The sequence below is a fragment of the Parasteatoda tepidariorum genome, chromosome 1, assembly GCF_982258835.1.
Source record: "Parasteatoda tepidariorum strain Cologne lab strain chromosome 1, Ptep-v5.0, whole genome shotgun sequence".
Lineage (NCBI taxonomy): Eukaryota > Metazoa > Arthropoda > Arachnida > Araneae > Theridiidae > Parasteatoda > Parasteatoda tepidariorum.
The window spans coordinates 137,123,530-137,143,116 of record NC_141755.1 but is presented as its reverse complement, the minus strand read 5'-3'; the positions used below and the strand labels follow the sequence as shown (position 1 = coordinate 137,143,116).

Below are 19,587 nucleotides of genomic sequence, written 5' to 3'. Positions count from 1 at the left end.
GAAATAAGAACTACACATTTTTTTTGAATTGTAGTTTCATGTTTTATTTCATTTTATTACCGTAGTTGAACAGCCAACCCAATTTTGAGTTTACGGCTACCTATGTTCAACTCCGCAGCATCGTAATTTTGAACCTAATGCGAAAGCAAAGGATAAGAAGAAGAAGACCACGGAAGCGTCTCACGGTTTGTCTTAGTGCAAGGGGACTCTAGCAATACCTCCTAGAAAGGAATCAAGCCTCACGACGGGTTACTATAGGCGATGATGACGTAGTAGAGTTAGGCCCAGAGGGAAACCAGTCAGGGTAGCTATTTTTACGAAAAACTCCGAATCTGATCAAACGAGCCATTGGCGATATTCTCAAGTATTATAACATGTGTCGGCATTCAGCCAATTGGCGAATATTTTTGATTTGAATTTGTAAACAACCGTGTGTGTTCTGGTGTCAACGTTCTTCGTAAAATTTATATTTATTCAACAAATGTTGTAAATGTCAGCATTAATTTAATTCTTAGTGTTATGGATAATTGCCAATGAGTGCTGTGTACCAAACTGCAGAGGATTTTACAAAGTTGATGGTACAAAAGTATTAAATTTTGGATTTCCCAATACGTAAGAAATGGCTTGCCGCCATGCCAAGAGATTTTGAAGTTGCAAAGAATTCTAAAGTGAGTAATATTTGTTCTTATTTTTAAAAATTTAATTATGCTTCTTTATTATATTTTTACTAAGAGTAAATTATTTTAAATTGTGGATAAATTATTTATAATAATTAAGTTGTTCTTATCAATCATATCGCAAACTATTGTAATATATAGTTATTTTTATAGAGTTTTATTTTATAAAAATATTAATAATTTTAGTATTTTATTAAATTTTTGCTCAAACTTTAAACATTTTTGTTTGACCATAATATATTGTAATTTATTTGATTATGAAATTTAAATCTATTAATTTTTCTACAAAAATCTATTAATTTTTCATACATGAATATAGTATGTACTATTTATTTTAAATGCACATTTAAATATTGTATTCATTTTGTTATAGGTATGTGAGATGCATTTCAAGGAAAATGACATTAGAAAAGAGATATTAAATGACATTAGAATTATTTTTAAATGCTACTGAAAGTTAAACATATATCAGTAAAATTTATGTTTACATTTTATTTATCATTTTTTGAATTTGCTATTTAATAAAATATTTATTATCTAAGGTTGCTTACTTTATTTTAGTTTATCAGTGTGACGGGTAAAAATTATACTTTTTTAAATGTTACTGAAAGTTTAACATATTTCAGTAAAATTTGTGTTTACATTTTATTTATCGTTTTTTGAATTTGCTATTTAATAAAATATTTGTTATCTAAGGTTGCTTACTTTATTTTAGTTTATCAGTGTGATGGTAAAAATTATACTTTTTTAAATGTTACTGAAAGTTTTAACATATTTCAGTAAAATTTGTGTTTACATTTTATTTATCGTTTTTTGAATTTGCTATTTAATAAAATATTTGTTATCTACGGTTGCTTACTTTATTTTAGTTTATCAGTGTGATGGTAAAAATTATACTTTTTTAAATGTTACTGAAAGTTTCAACATATTTCAGTAAAATTTGTGTTTACATTTTATTTATCGTTTTTTGAATTTGCTATTTAATAAAATATTTGTTATCTAAGGTTGCTTACTTTATTTTAGTTTATCAGTGTGATGGTAAAAATTATACTTTTTTAAATGTTACTGAAAGTTTTAACATATTTCAGTAAAATTTGTGTTTACATTTTATTTATCGTTTTTTGAATTTGCTATTTAATAAAATATTTGTTATCTAAGGTTGCTTACTTTATTTTAGTTTATCAGTGTGATGGTAAAAATTATACTTTTTTAAATGTTACTGAAAGTTTTAACATATTTCAGTAAAATTTGTGTTTACATTTTATTTATCGTTTTTTGAATTTGCTATTTAATAAAATATTTGTTATCTAAGGTTGCTTACTTTAATTTTAGTTTATCACTTCTAACAATCACACTTCCACAGGAAAAAAATACAAATTATAATCATGCTTTTGATATGTTTTTTTTTACTATCTAAACCTTGTTTGAAGACTGCATTTGATTTTCTAAATTTTTTTAAGCTCATTTTATGTCATTGTTTACAAACAATTTCTATTTTATTTCGTATGCTCTAGTTCTAATAACATGCAAAACATAATCATTAAAATCCAAAATAATCATCTACTAAAAATGTAAGTATCATATTATAAAAATTAGACCCCTTTCTTAGTTTTATGTCAAAACTATAATAATAATAAATGTGTAAAATCCCTTTAAAAATATATTTCTTTGTTTTTAATCCATACATTTTATAACAAAAAGTTAGATAAAATTTTCCAATTTATAAAATAAAACTGATATTTAATGCTTAAAAATATTTTTTTTTTCATTCACACAACAGTTATTTTTGTTAGAATTGATTTATTGTTAATCATTTCTGAAAACAAATAAATATATTAAGCATTTTTACACAATTTAAGAACATTTAATCTAGACAAAAAAATAATAATAATAATTTGTAGAAAGTAAAAAATTAGTAGAAGAGTAACGAAAAAGTGTCGAGAAACAGAAGGGAAAAAGAGAAGCTTCGTCAGAAGTGATCAGCAAATCTGGGCCTAACTGTATGAGTCATCGTTTTCCGTCCTTCGGCTTTCTTCAATCAAGGAGGTATTGACTCTAGCCCGTGATTCGTCAACCACTGATGATCTTTTTCGTCAGCTCTGTGCTCGGTGCGAATCGGGAGTTACATATTGTAATTTTTCCAAGATTTAATCCCAATTTGTTGTCTTTATGTCTAACTTGATTGCATTTAAAGGACCGAGTAATAGAAATAACGATAATTTGGGACTCACTTTTCAAACTCTGTGTGTGCTTCCTTTTTTATTTTATGATAAGCTTTTGGTTTATTTAAAGCTACATTTTTATTACTAAAATTAAATATAATTTAATAATTGAAGTTGATAATTAAATTGTTAAGAATATTACACAGAAAAAGAAGCGAAAAAAATATAATGCCATTTATAAAGCAATTAGGTGTATTCTATATTTTTGAACACTTTTAAAGTATGCACAGAGTTTATTTATAAAAATTTGAGCAAAAATGTAAACTTCCGATAAATAAGTTTTCGTTTCGGATTTGCAAGAAAATTATATACAATATTCGTTTAAAAAATTAGGCGCAGAAAAATGTAAAAAAAAAATTAACTTATGATTATTAGCACTTTATTCTTTCATACATTTATTAAATTTAAAAATATTAAAGGTTGAAAAATATTTTTAACGTTGTGCCTTAATTTTCACGATTTTAAGTACTTTTAGGAACCATAAATTGAGAGGCCTCAAGCCTAGTCATCCTTTGGTTTAATCTATCCTAGATTATTGATTTAAAAAAAAAATAAAATTGCATCCTGGATAATCTGGGACCTGAAGGAACTTCTAATTAAGATAATTAATTATCTTTATGATGCAGAGAGTGAATGTAATAATAATAAATAATAGATAATATGATGAATAAAGTGTTTTAAAATAAACATATCTCTAAAAATATCTCAACTACGAAAACTATCCAAGTATAACCCTCGTACTGATTTTACGAAATTTTTGAACGAAAATTTCGTTCAAAATTTTTTTTATTACGAAAAGTACAATTTTGCTCTTATAAAGCATCTGATATTGCTACTTAAGAAAATGAGGCATTGTATCTTATGTTATGTTGTAAGCTCAATAGAATGGAAAAGAAACAAAAATCAAAAATAATTAACCTCTTAATAAAAGCAAAGAATTTTTATGTAAAAATGTGTTAATTTTTTTTAAGCAATTGACTTATAATAGTTAATAAGAATTATTTTTTTTGCAAGGAATCAATATGCATAAATATAATTACAAAATATATGTCAATTGAATTAATTACTAATAAACCAAAAGCATGAGTTTATGTCCCTATTTTAAGAACTTCTTTAAAAAGAGCAAACATAAAAAGCTAGGCGCACGAATATCCAATGGGCGGACTTAAATTATGAAACAATCCTAAAGCATTTCGGGGTTGTTTTATGACCAGCTAGGCTTTGGTAATGAAAATTATAGCCAAGTATGATCTTATTAAGTAAAAATGGGAATTATAATAATTTAAAAAGAAATTTTTTTTTTAAATATTTTTTAAGTATAATTATTTTACTTATAATTATTTTACTTAATAAGTATAATTATTTTACTTAATAAGTATAATTATTTTACTTAATAATATTACTTAATTAAAATTTTCATCAAATATCATTAAGGAATTTAGGCTATGCTTTCTTTTGAACTCATAAAAAACATCTAATGTAATATTTATTTAGATTTTTTTGTTTAAAAAGACAAGTACCCAAGAGTTAGTTACAGCAAAACTTTCTATTAAATAAAAAATGACATACTTTTCACAGCTTTGCGATACTTGCATTTTTTTAATAATTAATATTAGTTTACTTAGTTTAATTACTAAGTTTGTTAATTAAATAATGAACTATGAAAGAACTGGTACATTAAACATTTTATAGTTTAATTATTGAAACGCTTTAAAAAATAATCAAAATCTGAATAGTTATTAAATATAAATTATGTTTTTTGGTTATAGGAATAAAAAAACAATAAAAATGACTTAAAATCAGTTAGTTACTACTGTTCGAGGGATTGCAAATACGTAAATAAAAAAAAAGAACTTTGTTTGCAGAACAGAAAATAATAGATTGATATAGAAAAAATTGATATAGAAAAATTGATATAGAAAAATGAACTCACCGTTTGGGAGGGCGTTTCTTCCTCGCTAGAAGAATGGAGTACACGAATGGCCTTGCCCACGGGGCGGACACTGAAACAATAAAAATACTAACATAAGAATCGTATATCAGTAGAATAGCTCGTGTCAATACCCATGATTTTACAAAACACACATAATTTCAGTTTTTAGTTTTCAATAAAATAAACATTGTGTAGTTATTTGTACTCATGCATGCATTATATGCATAGACATTGCTGGTAAAGACTAAGCCTGTTAAATTATCTAAACATCTTAGACTCTTTATACTATTTGGTATAAAATCAATTTAAAAACTAAATGAGGGAAGGTATTAAAATGATATATTAAGGAATTTAGGAATATTAAATTGATAAAAATCATTGTAAATACTGCGATTTTAAATGATGAATTTTAAACACAATGGGTCGAATAGTTTCTAAGTCATGAAATATGAAAAATAAAGTTTTTAAATGTTCATTTCGCAAAAATACTATTTGATTATTTTTAAATTTACATTACACAGTTTAAAACAGTGCAAAAACTTTTATGCCTCAAAGCTCAAAAATCTTTCAACCATTATGTAAAAAAAAAAAAATAAGAAGAAGAATTTATTACATGGGATTATCTTTGGAAAAATGAAGTTAATTATTGTGTGCACAACTGCTTTGATTTACTTCAAAAAGTTTGGAAATATGGGGAAATACTTTGGAACATTAAGAAGCCCAAACTTTCGACCACTTTATAAACTATGACTAGCGAAAACCCAAATATATCCAAAGCAGAAAGGCGAATTAAGGACCATTTAAACTATGATATTAGATCCATCAAAAAAAATTGCAGAAAAAATAAAGATTTTATGCCGCAATTCACCTTCGTAGAAAAGTTTTTCATTTGAAATTGAAGAGCAATAATTTTTGTGCATTGGTGCATGTAATGAAGAAATACATTTAGTGTCGAGACAGTGAATTAAGTCGAGAAAAAGTTTACTTACTTGGATCCGCCGCTTCCACCAGAACTTTCCTCCCCTTCTTCATCCTGTTAGTAGAAAGTAATAAATTAACATGAGCACGAAAAATAAATTTTTAGAGTTATAAAAAATAAAAAAAACGTTTTATAGTCAAACAGATTATCTATCAAACTTAGAACCTCATATATTAGGGTATGTCAACTGGTTGAAATTTGTTTGATTTAAGATTTTTTTCAAAAAAGACCCAAAAATCATGCAAATGGAGAGTTCTTTCAGGGATGCAAGTTGTTCATGACAACCTCATAAATTCAAAATGAAGTACTTTTCGCTAATTACTAAATTCTTGCATTAATATGCAAGAAATCAGTAATCCATGCAAAAAAGTTTTAAAAAAATATTTTATTATGAACAACTTAATCGTATTTTCAACAAATAAAAAACCGAACCTAGTGGTTTAAAGGATTGACCTCAAATATGCCAATGAATGTTTGTTTATTTATTTTTATTAATTTATTGTGTTATTTGTGTTAAGGATTCCGATACAATTAAACAGACTACTTTTTGGATAAATTATCAAAACACGGAAAGAGAGTTCTGGAAAAATAGGGTCTCAAAAGTTGAGGAGTTCGGTCCCCTTATTTTACTTTTGTTTATTCTGCGTTATTTGGGCGTTTCTTAAGCGATATTTTGCACGAGACTTTTAAATTTTGCACACGGATTTAATTTAATCCATAATTTCACGACATTCATTAGGTTCTTTACAAATTGTATTAAGAAAAAAGACTATTTTTTTTCTAACAGACATCTTTACTGTTTCAATCTTTCTGCGTTATTTTAAAAATCATTAAAAGCAATTAAAATCTGAAGATAAACGATTTGAATATTGAGAAAAATTCAGTTTTTAGAAGGAAAAGAAAACATAGAATTTAATATTATGACTAAGATAAAATTGTACCAAAACTTACCCTTTTTCTCTTATCACCAATACTAGCCATAACAAATATTTCTGTAAAAGGAAGAAGAAAGAAACATTCAATTCAAATTTTATTCCTATTGCACCTTTTTTAAAATAATCATACAATTTTTAAACTCATAAATAGTTACAGTTTTTACGGATAGCTCTAAAGTTCGCAATATTATTTTAAATATTTACAATAAATGGGCAGCTTATAAAGAGCGCTTGCTTCATGATTTGATTTTCAACGCGTTTCCATTAAATTGTTTTCTTGCTTTTGAGAATGGAATAATGTAATCGGAATCTTAACTGCTTTCTGACTAGCAAGAGTATTAAAATCTCAACAGAGGTTCGATTTTCAATCATTTCTAGATCACCACAAGCATAACTGTAACATCCATAGACGTACCAAGTCGTTTTTATACGAGTGAGCCATAATAGTTATCGACGTTTTCATATTTAAATGTGATTTCAGCTTTATTAACCTTTTCAGAAATTCAATTTCATTTCACTTAAAATACTTCACTTTCGCTTAAAATGTCAGTATTTATAGTCAATGTATAGTCTCTCATTTAGAAGGACTCAAGTTTATAAAAATAATAGAATATTAAAAAAAAAAAGAAATTGCAACTTGGTTCCAAAGGCTTTTAAAGGAATGTTCGCAAAATACAGTAAATTTGATTCTTTAAGAACGTCTTTAAATCTAACCACTAATTTTCCGCTGTAGAGAAATACTACAGTATTAAGCATAATAAGAATTTATTTTATTATTAGAAAATTGACAAAAAATATTATAAAATTACAACTGCGTAGATATTTTTTAAGTTTTATCTTTCAAATTTAGATTTCTTCTGAATCATCATTTATAATTGCTTCAACCTGAAATATTTTTAATTCCATAATTTTAATTAATTAGACATTATTTTTAGTTAAATTTTATTTAACTTTACCTTTTAGAATTGTTCCTGTAGTGGAAAAATAGTGGGAAATCTTATTTAATTATAATGGTCATAAAATGCATTGACAATGAAAAAAGTAATAGAATAAATTAGTTTAGGCTTGTATTCGAGATATGATCACTTTGTTCAGAGTACCGAAATCATAAAAACAGTTTTTATATATTTATTTCGTTTTAACTTTTATCCGAAAAGAAATCAGATCCATCATAACATTATTATGTAATGTAATACATAACATAATTAATCCATCAAATTTTAAGCGTTGAGATGCTCTTAAAATCTTAAGGAATCCCATTCGTAAAAATGTGTCCTTCTTAATATTTTTATGCGTTTGGTGCGATCTTCGAAGTCCGGATCTTAATTTTGAAAATTTTTTTGAAAACTTAAATGAAACAGTTTAGAATGCTGAAACAGGTTAAAAAAATCTTACTCTGTATATAAAAATAATTATTAATGTAAAAAAGGACATTTTTCATAAAATGGAATATATTGGTTAAAAAATATGATATTCAACATAACAGGTATCCATCAAATTTTACCGTAAAATTTATGCTTTTAACAAATCAGGATGTAGATCGCGATTTTAAAACGTGCTATTTTGCTATGAAACAAAGAAAAAAATATTAAAAAATAAAAAGTATTAAACATATGTTTACAAAAATCATTATAATTAAAAAGAGTTGCATTGGGCATAAATTAGACTAAATAATCATTAACTGCAATTATAAAGTAACAGTATATAAATTTTGTTCAACAATTTTTTTAAATAAAATTTATTAAATGGTTTTTAAGATTACATAAAAGTGACATAGAATTGCTTCGACAAATTATATATGAGCTGTCTAAAATTATTAATGTTGTATTATACTATAATATATTCCTTGAGGTTAAGGTAATAATTTGAAGAAACAGTTTTTTGAAAGTCTTTGGGAGATACTCTGACACTACACTCAAGCTAACAACAACTCTGTTTAAAAATATTAGAATAATTGAAAACTTTGGCGGTTAGATTGATTCTTATATTGTTTTATACTTAATTAAACTTCAAATTTAGAAAGGCAAACTTACACACTTTACAATATTTTAAATTTTTTTTAAAATAAAGCGTAAATTATTGCGCAATTTATTTTTATAAGAAAAATTAAATATTAGATTAGAATTTTATGTGACGTAAAATATTGTAATATTTCGTTATAAACTCTAAAATTCATTTATAAATGGAGAAAATATTTCGAAGCATCGTCTTTGAGAATCGCACTGCAGATTAGCGATCTTGTATTGAATAAACAAGTTTTTGCTGAATTTTTTTTTCCATACTAGCCTATGTCGAGTTTTCCACAAGCTCAGCTTACTTTATAAGAGCAACTTCCTGTAGTTTTTTCATTAAATTTTCATTTGGAGTAAAACCTGGTGAATTAGTTAGTCACAGTAGTTATGTAATTTTGCCATAACTTAGTCGATGGTGAAAATTAATCCTGTTGAAATCGTTGATTGAGTGGGAACAAATTTTGCCTTGGCAAACAAAGAACTGTTATCCTTGATGGCTCAATTTTGTGTTTATGACTACGAATGTTCAATTCCGTAGCCTCGTAAGTTTGAACCCAATCCCGAAGACAAGGGAACTCCTGGATCAAGTATTTGGAGAAATTTGCCTTCGTGGAGGATCTTTTGATGGAACTATTTCACATTAGCGTTACATGGAGAGGAAGACCACGAGAACCTTTCACGGTTAGCCTGACGGCAAGGGGACTCTACCCCATGACCTGTCTACCACAGAGGATATTTCACGTCAGCACTGTGGTCGGTGCAAGCCCGATGCGGAATTCGTATCCAAAAGCCATCATCGGGATCGAACCCCGGTTCATTGGAAGGCGAACGCTCTATCCTCTGAGTCATCGCGGCAATATACTATTTGGGCAGTGCCACAGAAAAACGGCGGTAGTTTTTTTTTCTTCTCTTTTCCTTAAAAGTTTAAATATTGAATTTTAGCTTTTACCAAGGCCTAAGTGATGTACATATAAAAAAAAATGAATTAAGAAAATTTTGATCAATGTGCACAGCTAAAAACCCAATGCTTTACAAATTCATCACAATAATTTGTTTTTAATTCAATATTTTTCAGTTCATATTAAATGTATTTGAAATTCTTAGTTCATAAAAAAAATCGAAATATTCTATAACACTTGTATACATTTGTAATATCTTGTTTAGCTGTTGCATAATTTTTGGGAAAAAATTGTCATCAATAATTTCACCTTTTTATCTGAATATTTTATGTTCAAATTTTTAATTATGATTTCCTTTGTTTGGCATAAATCTGTCAATGAATCTTATTTTCTAGTTTCTAAAATTACATTATTTAAATAATGTCTGTTATCTTTGCTTTTCTTCATTTTAGTTGTTTTACTTTTGTTTTTGAATAATTTAGCTTTCAACGTTTACAATGGCAGTAAAAAAAACTATCACACGTAAAAAAATTAACACAAAATTGCTCTTTCGAAATTGCGAAAGGCACACTTTCAATAACTTTTGCAGAGATGCCGCCAACTGCTCCGCGAAATTAATTAAAGAAACGGTAAATAACTACAAAGTAAATTTTGCAAATATTTGACTATTTTTGCTTGCTTGTCAAAAGGCATAGCATTAGATAAGTATTATAAAGTGGTGAATTATATAAGCCTACAAATTATTTAGAAATAGTGGTGGGTAAAAATCTACTAAATTGAATTTATTAAACCAAGAATCACAGTTGATAAACTACCACTTTAAAATATGTATTTGCTGTCCGGAGCAAGTTGGCATCTCTGCTTTTGATTCGATAATCCGAGTTTCATCTACTTCATCACAAGCTTAATGATTCGAAAGCATAACCCTAAATGAAAATTTGATTTTCGCAGTTTATATTTTTAGATGCAAAATCAGAAAACCTGCGTAATCAAACCCCGACACAAAATGCAAAATTTGAACGAAATCGAACGAAACATTTCAAATATGATATAGTACTTATAAACTTTTCTTTTTTGAAAACTATTCGACTCATTACGCTCAAATTTGGAACTTTGGCATTTTTACTTACAAAGTATAAAAAGGTATATAAAAAATTAATATGCATTTCAATTGAAAAACCTTTTGACCATAATTTAATAAAATGCGAAATAAAGACCAATTATTAAGAAAAAAACTACTCAAATCTTGTAAAAAACGCAAAAAAGTGAATTTAGCATTAAGAATTAACACTCATCTGCCTAAAATAGTGGAATCTTATTTTCCAGATCCTCCCATATATGGAGGGTTCAAAAGTCGGTACAAAATACGTTTATTGAAAAGCATTTTTGTGTCTTCCTTCGTAGCGTAAAATAAAGTCTGCCCTAATTAATTAATATATTTAAGATTAGACTCTCAAATATTTACTTCCAGTAAAGCGAAAACCCAATCATTCTATCAAAGGTTATTCAAGTTGTTTCCTTTTTCTTAATCGTATTAGAAAATAATTAACATTTTCTCTCGATTAAAAAAAAAGAATGTTAATAAATTTCATTGTCATGGACCTTTTGACAAACATGGGATCTCCCTTATATAGATTTTTTTCAGGTGTATATAGTTTGATATTTTTTACTTATAAAAAAATAGTTTAATATGTCCTAAAAATATGTTAAAATATCAAATTATATTGGTATTAAAGTATAAAATCCAAAATGACACGACATTTTTTTCGTGTGATGAAATCCAAAATTGCATTAAAGTATAAAATCCAAATCCAATTTTTTTCCATTCATATTCAAAAAGTAATCAATAACTGATTTTGTAAATTAGAGAAATTTCTAAGATGAATAACTGTTTCTCTTAGATCTCTAAATAACTGCAAATTTCAAAAAAAAAAATGGAAGTGAGCTGTGTTTGGAAGATTTTAACATTAACACGGAAAAAGGCACCGGTAAATATATTTGTCACTTATTTTGACCTATATTAACACATAATTAATAAAAAAAAAGTATGAAAAATATGTTTAATAAAAGTGTGTATCAAAAGCATAACTTCTGACCCACATTTTGCTAAGTTACTTCATTTGGGCGAAGTATTTTTTAGGTCAGCAGTACTTAAAAAATGTCCTATAAGGTTCTGAGAGATAATGTTAACAATTTTTATCCAGCTATATTTATATTCAATTAAAAATTTATTTAATACTTCGGAAGTTTATAGGAAATAAGTTATGTAAAAATCTATTGATTATATAAATAAAAATTTTAAAAAAATCAATCATAATATAATGATTAAAGTAAATAAAAATATATGTATGCATTTATAAGTATCTCTCATCAAATTCTTCAAGTTAAAATAAAATTCCCAAATGCAAGGATGTAAATTATGTTTCTATTAGAACTATTCTAAGCTGTTAGAACAATTATTTTTCCTTTGCACTCATAATTTTACTACACTTCAGTATATTCATACTCCATGAACAATTTCATAATTTAAATATTGTAATCTTTACATTAAAAATATTCAGAACTATAAATAGGACTTTTCTAAATGTATCTGTTTTTGTCAGATTATTGTATATTTGATTTTAAAGAAAAACCCATTTCTACAAACGTACCAAAATTTTAGATGAAATAATATGAGCTCCATGAAATGAAATTAAATGCAAACACCCATGAAAGAATACAATTTTATACAAACACTCTAAATTTGAAGTTAATTGCTGAAGATTTTTTCGCGGATAGTGAAGTCCGCTAATTTGAGAAATTAAAGTTTCAAAAATGAGGATATGAAGTTTGAATATTGTGTTATCAATATAATAAATAAGTTAAATTAGAAAAATAACTTGATAAATTAGAAAAATAACGTAATGTATTGTTAAACAGTGATATTTTTCAGAATATATATCACGATATGAAAATTCCGATTTCCATTTCCACTAATTTCAGCACGCCCACTACACTTTAAATCATTGTGTTCATTTATCTAATTAAATTAATATGTAATATTTAGTAATTGAATATTTTAGATGACTATTATCCTTTTTGTTGATTCAATGTGAAAATTTTTTAAACCAAGTAATATAGGAATCTATTAAATATATAGGATAAAATATAAACATTAATTTGAATTTTAAGGTCACTTACTTCGCATTCAAAATTGAATTAGTTTGTTTTGAACGGGATTCAACGTCATCTTAAAGGGTTACCAAAAACTAAAAAAATTACGCCAATTTCAGGAAAATTAGCGCCTGAGCAAGTTTTACTCTTATTTAATATTAAAAAAAATAATGCATAGATTTTGTAATAAATTTACACGTAACAACGATGATAGAATTCTGTTTATTTCCCCCTGGTTTCAATCAAACTTACACTTTTAATAAAAAAAAATAATAAAGTTTTTATTTATTAAAATATAGAACATTCCATTTATTATTATTGTTAGAATTTAACTGAACTGTATGTAAAAATACTATGCTTATTTTATCATCGGCGTTGAGTATTGAGTATAGTAAAGTGAGGCGAGCTCTCTGCTTATCGCTCTGCGTTTCAATAGGTAAAGCTAAATTTAGCCTATCAAGATTTATAAGAGCTCTTCTTCAAATTCAACATGCTTTCACCGAGTCCAACAGGGAACTTCCTTCTCATCGGCGTTGATAACAGACCATAACTTCGTGGCAACCAATGTTTAACACTTTCTAATTTTAATCGCAACGAAGAAAAGAAAAGTTATTGTAACAAACTGTTTCCATTGGAAGACATGCAATGGCAGTAATCAGCATAACAATGAAGAAAACCCTCCATGGTTCACCCGATCTCATAATCCATATACAACACTTGCAATGAATTTTGTAGTTGAACATTAGATATAATTCTACTCCTGGGTTAAGGAGAAACTATAAATCTACAATAATGTACTGCTGAAAATAAATATTTAATACAATAAAGAATGAAATGGGTGAATAAAATTTTATTTCTATTGAAAAAAATATTCTGCTAAAGCAAAAAGTAAAGAAATAAAAATAAGGAATATTTTTGGGATACATCAATTTTATCTTTTTTTTTAAAAAAAAAATAGAACACTAAAAATGAAATTTTTAAAAGAATCACCGGATAAACTAAAAATCTGGAGTTAAAGACATTTTAAATCTAACATGAAATAAATCTAACGTGAAATAAAATAAATTGTCATTTAAAACGATATTCTAAAAATTAAAAAGTAGAATTGATTGTTTTTTGTAATACCAACGTTGAATAGAAAACTAAAAAGAAGATTTTGGATTTTAATGATAAATCCCGTATTTCGATTTTAATGTAAAATTAGGAACCTTTCAGATGGTGCAATTTCTTATCAATGAGAAACTATTTCAGTGAAAACCACCTTCTACCTTGTTACAAAGAGAAGAAAATCACGAAAACTTTCTCAGTTAGACCAACGATTTAGGAAATATATAACCTGACAGGTTAAAAATTGAATTTATGAAACTCAAGAGTAAAAAAAAAAAAACACATTTTATACAAAACATTCAATTTACACTTACCGATTACTTATTGCATTCATACGAGCTTCAGTTTAATAATAAGTGTGAATGAATTCAAAATATAATTAAATGTTCTCAAATGAGCTTCTTTTTAAGTAATGAAACCTTTACACTGATTTTAACAACTTTATAAGTGTGTGTTCTTTCGTAAAAATAGTAAGATTTTTAGAACTTGATGAGAGTGTGTTTCTTATTTCTGGAATCAATGAATTATTTAATGTATTAAGTGTTTCAAAAAGTTTTTTTGAGTTTGCAACTAGCACATTGTAAAAAATTGCTGTAATTTTTGCAGAAAATTCCCATGCATTTTTTTTACAGTACCGGTGTTGTAACGGTAAATGAACCTGGTTGGCAGGATGCTGGACCCACGTTCATGTAAACCGGAGTTCGAATGTAGCCATCCGAAGACTCCCTGTGTTGTAAATGGTGACTGGTGCAAGTTAAATCTATCGAGTCGCAAGGTCCTCCATGTTCCCATAAAAAATTATACCTCTGAGGGTACTGAATTGGAGATTGATCGTTCTCTAGCTGTGGATGAATGAATGAATTCACCCTGTAAACGGGTAGGACGTATGGGTGTGGCAGAAGTCAAATTCTTGGCCATAGATGGCCACTGAAAAACAATAACAATCGCACCATTTGCCTACGACAACAGCTACAACGATAAATGAAAATGCTTTTTGCTGCAAAATCGATTGTTTTCATCACATATGCCAGATAATCAGTGCCGACTAACATCATTTGACGTCATTTTCAGTTGGTTGAAGAACATTCGATGGGCACTTGTCTTTCTTTTCATACTATTAATTAAATTTTATGCTATTTTTTAATTAAATCGGTTTAGGACGAAATACGTAAAAAGTAAAGTTAACAATAAGGAGATCAAACTTTCGACCTCACCAAACTTTGGGGCTCTATTTTCCAGCAATCCCCTTTATTTTGGGAGTCAATAATCATAATTGGTAGAAAAATCGGTCTTTTCCGCTAGAGCGTTTTGTTTAAAATACTTCTATAGAAAAGTTCGATCTGGGAGAGGTTGTCAATTTTATCTCAATGCACAACTATTATAAAAATATTTATCTATTAGAATTTTTAGATAAATATTTTATGCATTGTTGTTGTAGTCAGCCATATAGGCAGAGAGGGTAGGATCGTTCTTGTTTTCCAGTGGCGCCATCTATGGCCAAGAATTTGACTTCTGCCACACCCGTTTATAGGGCGGAACCATTCATACAACCCCAGATCATAATTTTGACCTGAACCGGAGAACCATCAATCTCCAATTGAGTACCCCCAGAGGTATTGATTTTTTATGAGAACGTGGAATACTTCGTGATCCAACAGATTTAACGTGCAACAGTCACCATTTTACTACACGGGGAGTCTTCGGCCAGCTGGATTCGAACTCCCGTTTTCATAAAAGTGAGTCCAGCGCCCAACATACCAAGCCATCCCGGCCTTGTACAATATGTACTATTGCTATGGAAAGCTCCCCAATCGGTGCTCGGAAGTAATTTTAAAGTTGACAGTTAGGTCCGGCTGGAGTGTCTCCTAACGTTTGAACAAATTTGGAGTGAATTGGTTCATAACAGCAAAAATTGGTGGAAACTATCGGAATTCTCCTAACACTGTTTTGAGCCGTGATAGCTCACCGGCTAAGGCAGCCATGGAGAAGAGGTAAGGTTCGATTCCCAGAGGCGGTTTGAAGCCCACTCAGCTTCAGATCGATAGGTATCAGTTAGTGGGTAAAGTAAAGGGGGCGCAGTGTCTACCACATTGCCACAATCTTGACGTTGGTCACGAAATTGTGCAGTCTTATTCCCCATGACGGGCTGTTGCGGTAACTCTTTACTTGACCACTAATTTATTTTTATACCGCATTACGACCACCGATCATAGGAATTTTAATTGAACGATGCATTTGAAATATAATATAAAACATTGCGTAAAATTAAAAAAAATAATAATAAGCACTGAAAGACTATTAATATTTGAACTATCGGTAGTTTTAAGCAATGCAGATGCGGAAATAATTACATTTTCCACACAAGGTAATGGAGAAAAAAAATCCAATTCGAATGTGCTTAAAATTTCAAAAGTAATTGATAAATAGTAAAATATTTTTCTGAAATTATTTAAAAAGGCTTTGAACAAAGAAAGAATCATCTTCCAATATAAAACGATACGTGAAAATTGAAATATAATTTTTTTTTATCTCACAAAACAAAAATGTTTAAATTAATATTAAATTTAGTAAATAACTAAAACTACTTTTTAATTCTTCGAAAATATATTCTAATTCGATGCAATGAAAAAGGGATGCAAAGAATAAAATTAACAGTTAGCGGCTCAAGGTCTCAAATTAAAAAAATTGTTGGACCGTATTGTTAAAATTGTGATTATTCCTTATAATTTGAGTCAAAAATTCGTCGTAAAAAAGACGTGTTCCGTGGAAGGCCGAGAGTTAAGACAATTCAATTAAACTGAGTCGTGATTCGTCAGGGGATAGAGCCTTCCAATGGGAGAACCGGGTTCGAATCCCATCAATGGCTGGTCGATACGAATTCAACATTCTGCTTGCTGACGTAAAATATCCTCAATAGTAGACGGGTCATGGGTTAGACTCCCCTTGCAGGTCAGGCTAACTGTGAGAGATTTTCCTCTCCAAGTAACGCAAATGGGGGTTAGTTCCATAGAAAAGTCCTCTATGAAGGCAAATTTCTCCCAATACCTGATCCAGGAGTTCACTTGTCTTCTGGATTGGGTTCAAAATTATAAGGCTACGGAGTTGAACATTAGAAGTGAGGTACAAATAGGTCGGCTATTCAACGACGGTTATAAAATAAAATTCAATTAAAGTAGTAACAATATTAGAAACCTAATATTATATTCATATCGAATCATTATTTATTTAATATTTTAATTATTTCCACTGAATTATTCAATCAAAATGTAAATGAGAAAATCGTAGTTTTAAAAAATAACTCGAAATTAAAAATAGCTTTTAGTTTTGTTTCTTACCTTTATTTTTCCATTTTACGTCAGACCCATAACGTTTCATAATTCAAATCGCCTTTGTTTCGTATCATTTACGTCTGGCAAGTCTTGAAAATGAGCGCCAATTTTGAGTGAGTGAAACATGTCTACTGTTATTTCAAATCAGTATAATTTTAAAGCAATGAAGTTTTTTTAATCAAGTAATAATCATACCACCTCAGTCTCCTGCAATCGTTTTTTTTTCGTTTTTTTTATAATAAACACAATAATATTTTCCAATAAACTTTTAACACTAAAGAAAAAATAATAATAATTTTTAATGGTAAAGAAAAGTGTTTCTCTAATAGCCATTTTCAATGTTTGTATTATTTGTTTGTTTTTTCCTGAAATTCAGCTTATTTCATTCATTTTTAGTTTATGCATAATTTTAAAATTATTATTGTTTGAACGATAACAAAAATCAATTCTTCACTTCAAAACTATTTTTTTGTTTTTTAAATCGGTGTTCCGCCACATCAATCACTTAAAAGTTCCGTAGTCGGAAAAAATTGGGAAACGCAGCTCTAGGAAAAATTTGTTTTCTTATGATTTTATATCCTTTATGGCATCTGCAGTGTAAAAATATATATAAGCAGCGTAAAAATATATTAATAAAAATATATATAATTCAATCTTCAATATAATGCCAATTTTTTATCAAAAAAGTTTTTGTTTATTCTATATGTATATTTTTAAATTTATCTTTGGAATTTTAATTGGGCTCCATATACCCTTTAAAAAACCGCAGTTTCCGTGATGAAAAGCCGAATAAAAAGTCTTTTCCTATAATATTAATAGACTGTTAGCAATTTTCTTAAGTTACGAAATTAGACAAGAAAACATATTTTCTCCGAATAAACATTCCACTTTTTCGCATTCGGATAAATATCGTTCAAATATAAGGAGTAGCTGCAATCTAGGAATTATGGTCAGAATATATTGGTCAGGAGGGCAGTCTGAAAGTTGGAATCTTTTTGAACGAAATGTATCGAATAATTATTTTAATTTTAAAAATACGAATTTTTCCAAAATTTGATATTTTGGAAAATATTTGACCCATTTTGCTCAAGTGGTTACGATGTTGTGATGTCAAGTGGTTGTGATGTATTTCGCCCCTTCTAAAATTAGAAATAGAGAAAAAGAAAAAGCTTTGTTTCCATTGAGATTTTTTAAGTAGAAAACTTCATTTGCATCCGAAATTAAAGTAAGGAAGCGAATAACGTGCTTCGCCTCATCTGAAATTTAGACATTCATGAAAATAATGTCAAGTTAAACTGATAATTTAAAAAAATAATCAACTTTGAAGTTATTTTTAAAATTGAAAACTTTATTTTAATCTGAATTTTAATTGAAAGGGCGAATAATTTGCTTCGCTCCTTCCGAACTTTAGACATTTGTGAAAATAAATTGGTTATTTAAAAAAAAAAAGAACTTTTTAATTCAATTTAGAAGCTATTTTTCGAAAAGAAAACTTTCTTTTGAAATTTAGTTTAAGGGCGAATGATGTGTTACGCTCTTTCTGAAATTTAGACATACATTAAAACAAATAATGTCAAGTTTAATTAACAAACATAATTGAGAAAAAAAAATTTCCACGTAGAAGTGATAAGATTTTACTTTCCTCTGAAATTAAAGTAAGCTGGGGAATAATATGTTTCGTCCATTCTGAAATTTAGACATTCGTGAAAATAAAATTAAATTGGTTGTTTTAGAAAAAAAAAAATTTTTTTTTCAACTTTGAAACTTTATTTTCGCAAGACAAATACTTTTTTTTTACATGTGATAAATTTCTACGTCATTAAATGAAAGAAACATTTTTGAAAACAAAGTGCAACCACCTCAATGAAAACAATTTAATTTCGTGAATTAAAATATTTAATTCCTCATCTCTACAAAATATTCATCTATTTTTTACTTTAATTCAAGAGCATTTTAATTCAGTCATTTTAAAATGCACTTTTGCATTACGTGATGTGATTTTAAAAAAATAAAAATAAAAAACCATCACATTTTCAAATCGTTATACTATTTTTTTCAAATCTATTTTTGTGTGTAAAAGAAATATTATTTTGCAAAGTAAGTTTTTTGTTATTCTTCGGCTTCGAATAAATTTGTTCAAAAGAATTTAATTTTATGCAAATATGTTACAAAATTGACAGATAAAAAGCATTCTGTCTGAGACACTGTTGTTTAACTTAAAATTACCATAATGGCATAAACTATCTCTCATTTAAAGTATAAAATAATTCAAACAAAAAAAAAATGTATTTTAATTGCAATCGGATTAAAAATATTAAAAGGGAAGAAAGATCTTGTTGTG

The 19,587-nt window shown here is 27.7% G+C and overlaps 1 long non-coding RNA gene across 1 annotated transcript; it reads left to right on the top strand.

Annotated features, from left to right (window-relative positions):
* Positions 1-206: 206 nt before the first annotated feature.
* On the top strand, positions 207-1,988 carry LOC147817069 (uncharacterized). The gene is made up of 2 exons (XR_015430116.1): positions 207-668; positions 1,051-1,988. It is a non-coding gene; the product is annotated as an uncharacterized LOC147817069 (long non-coding RNA).
* Positions 1,989-19,587: the final 17,599 nt, after the last annotated feature.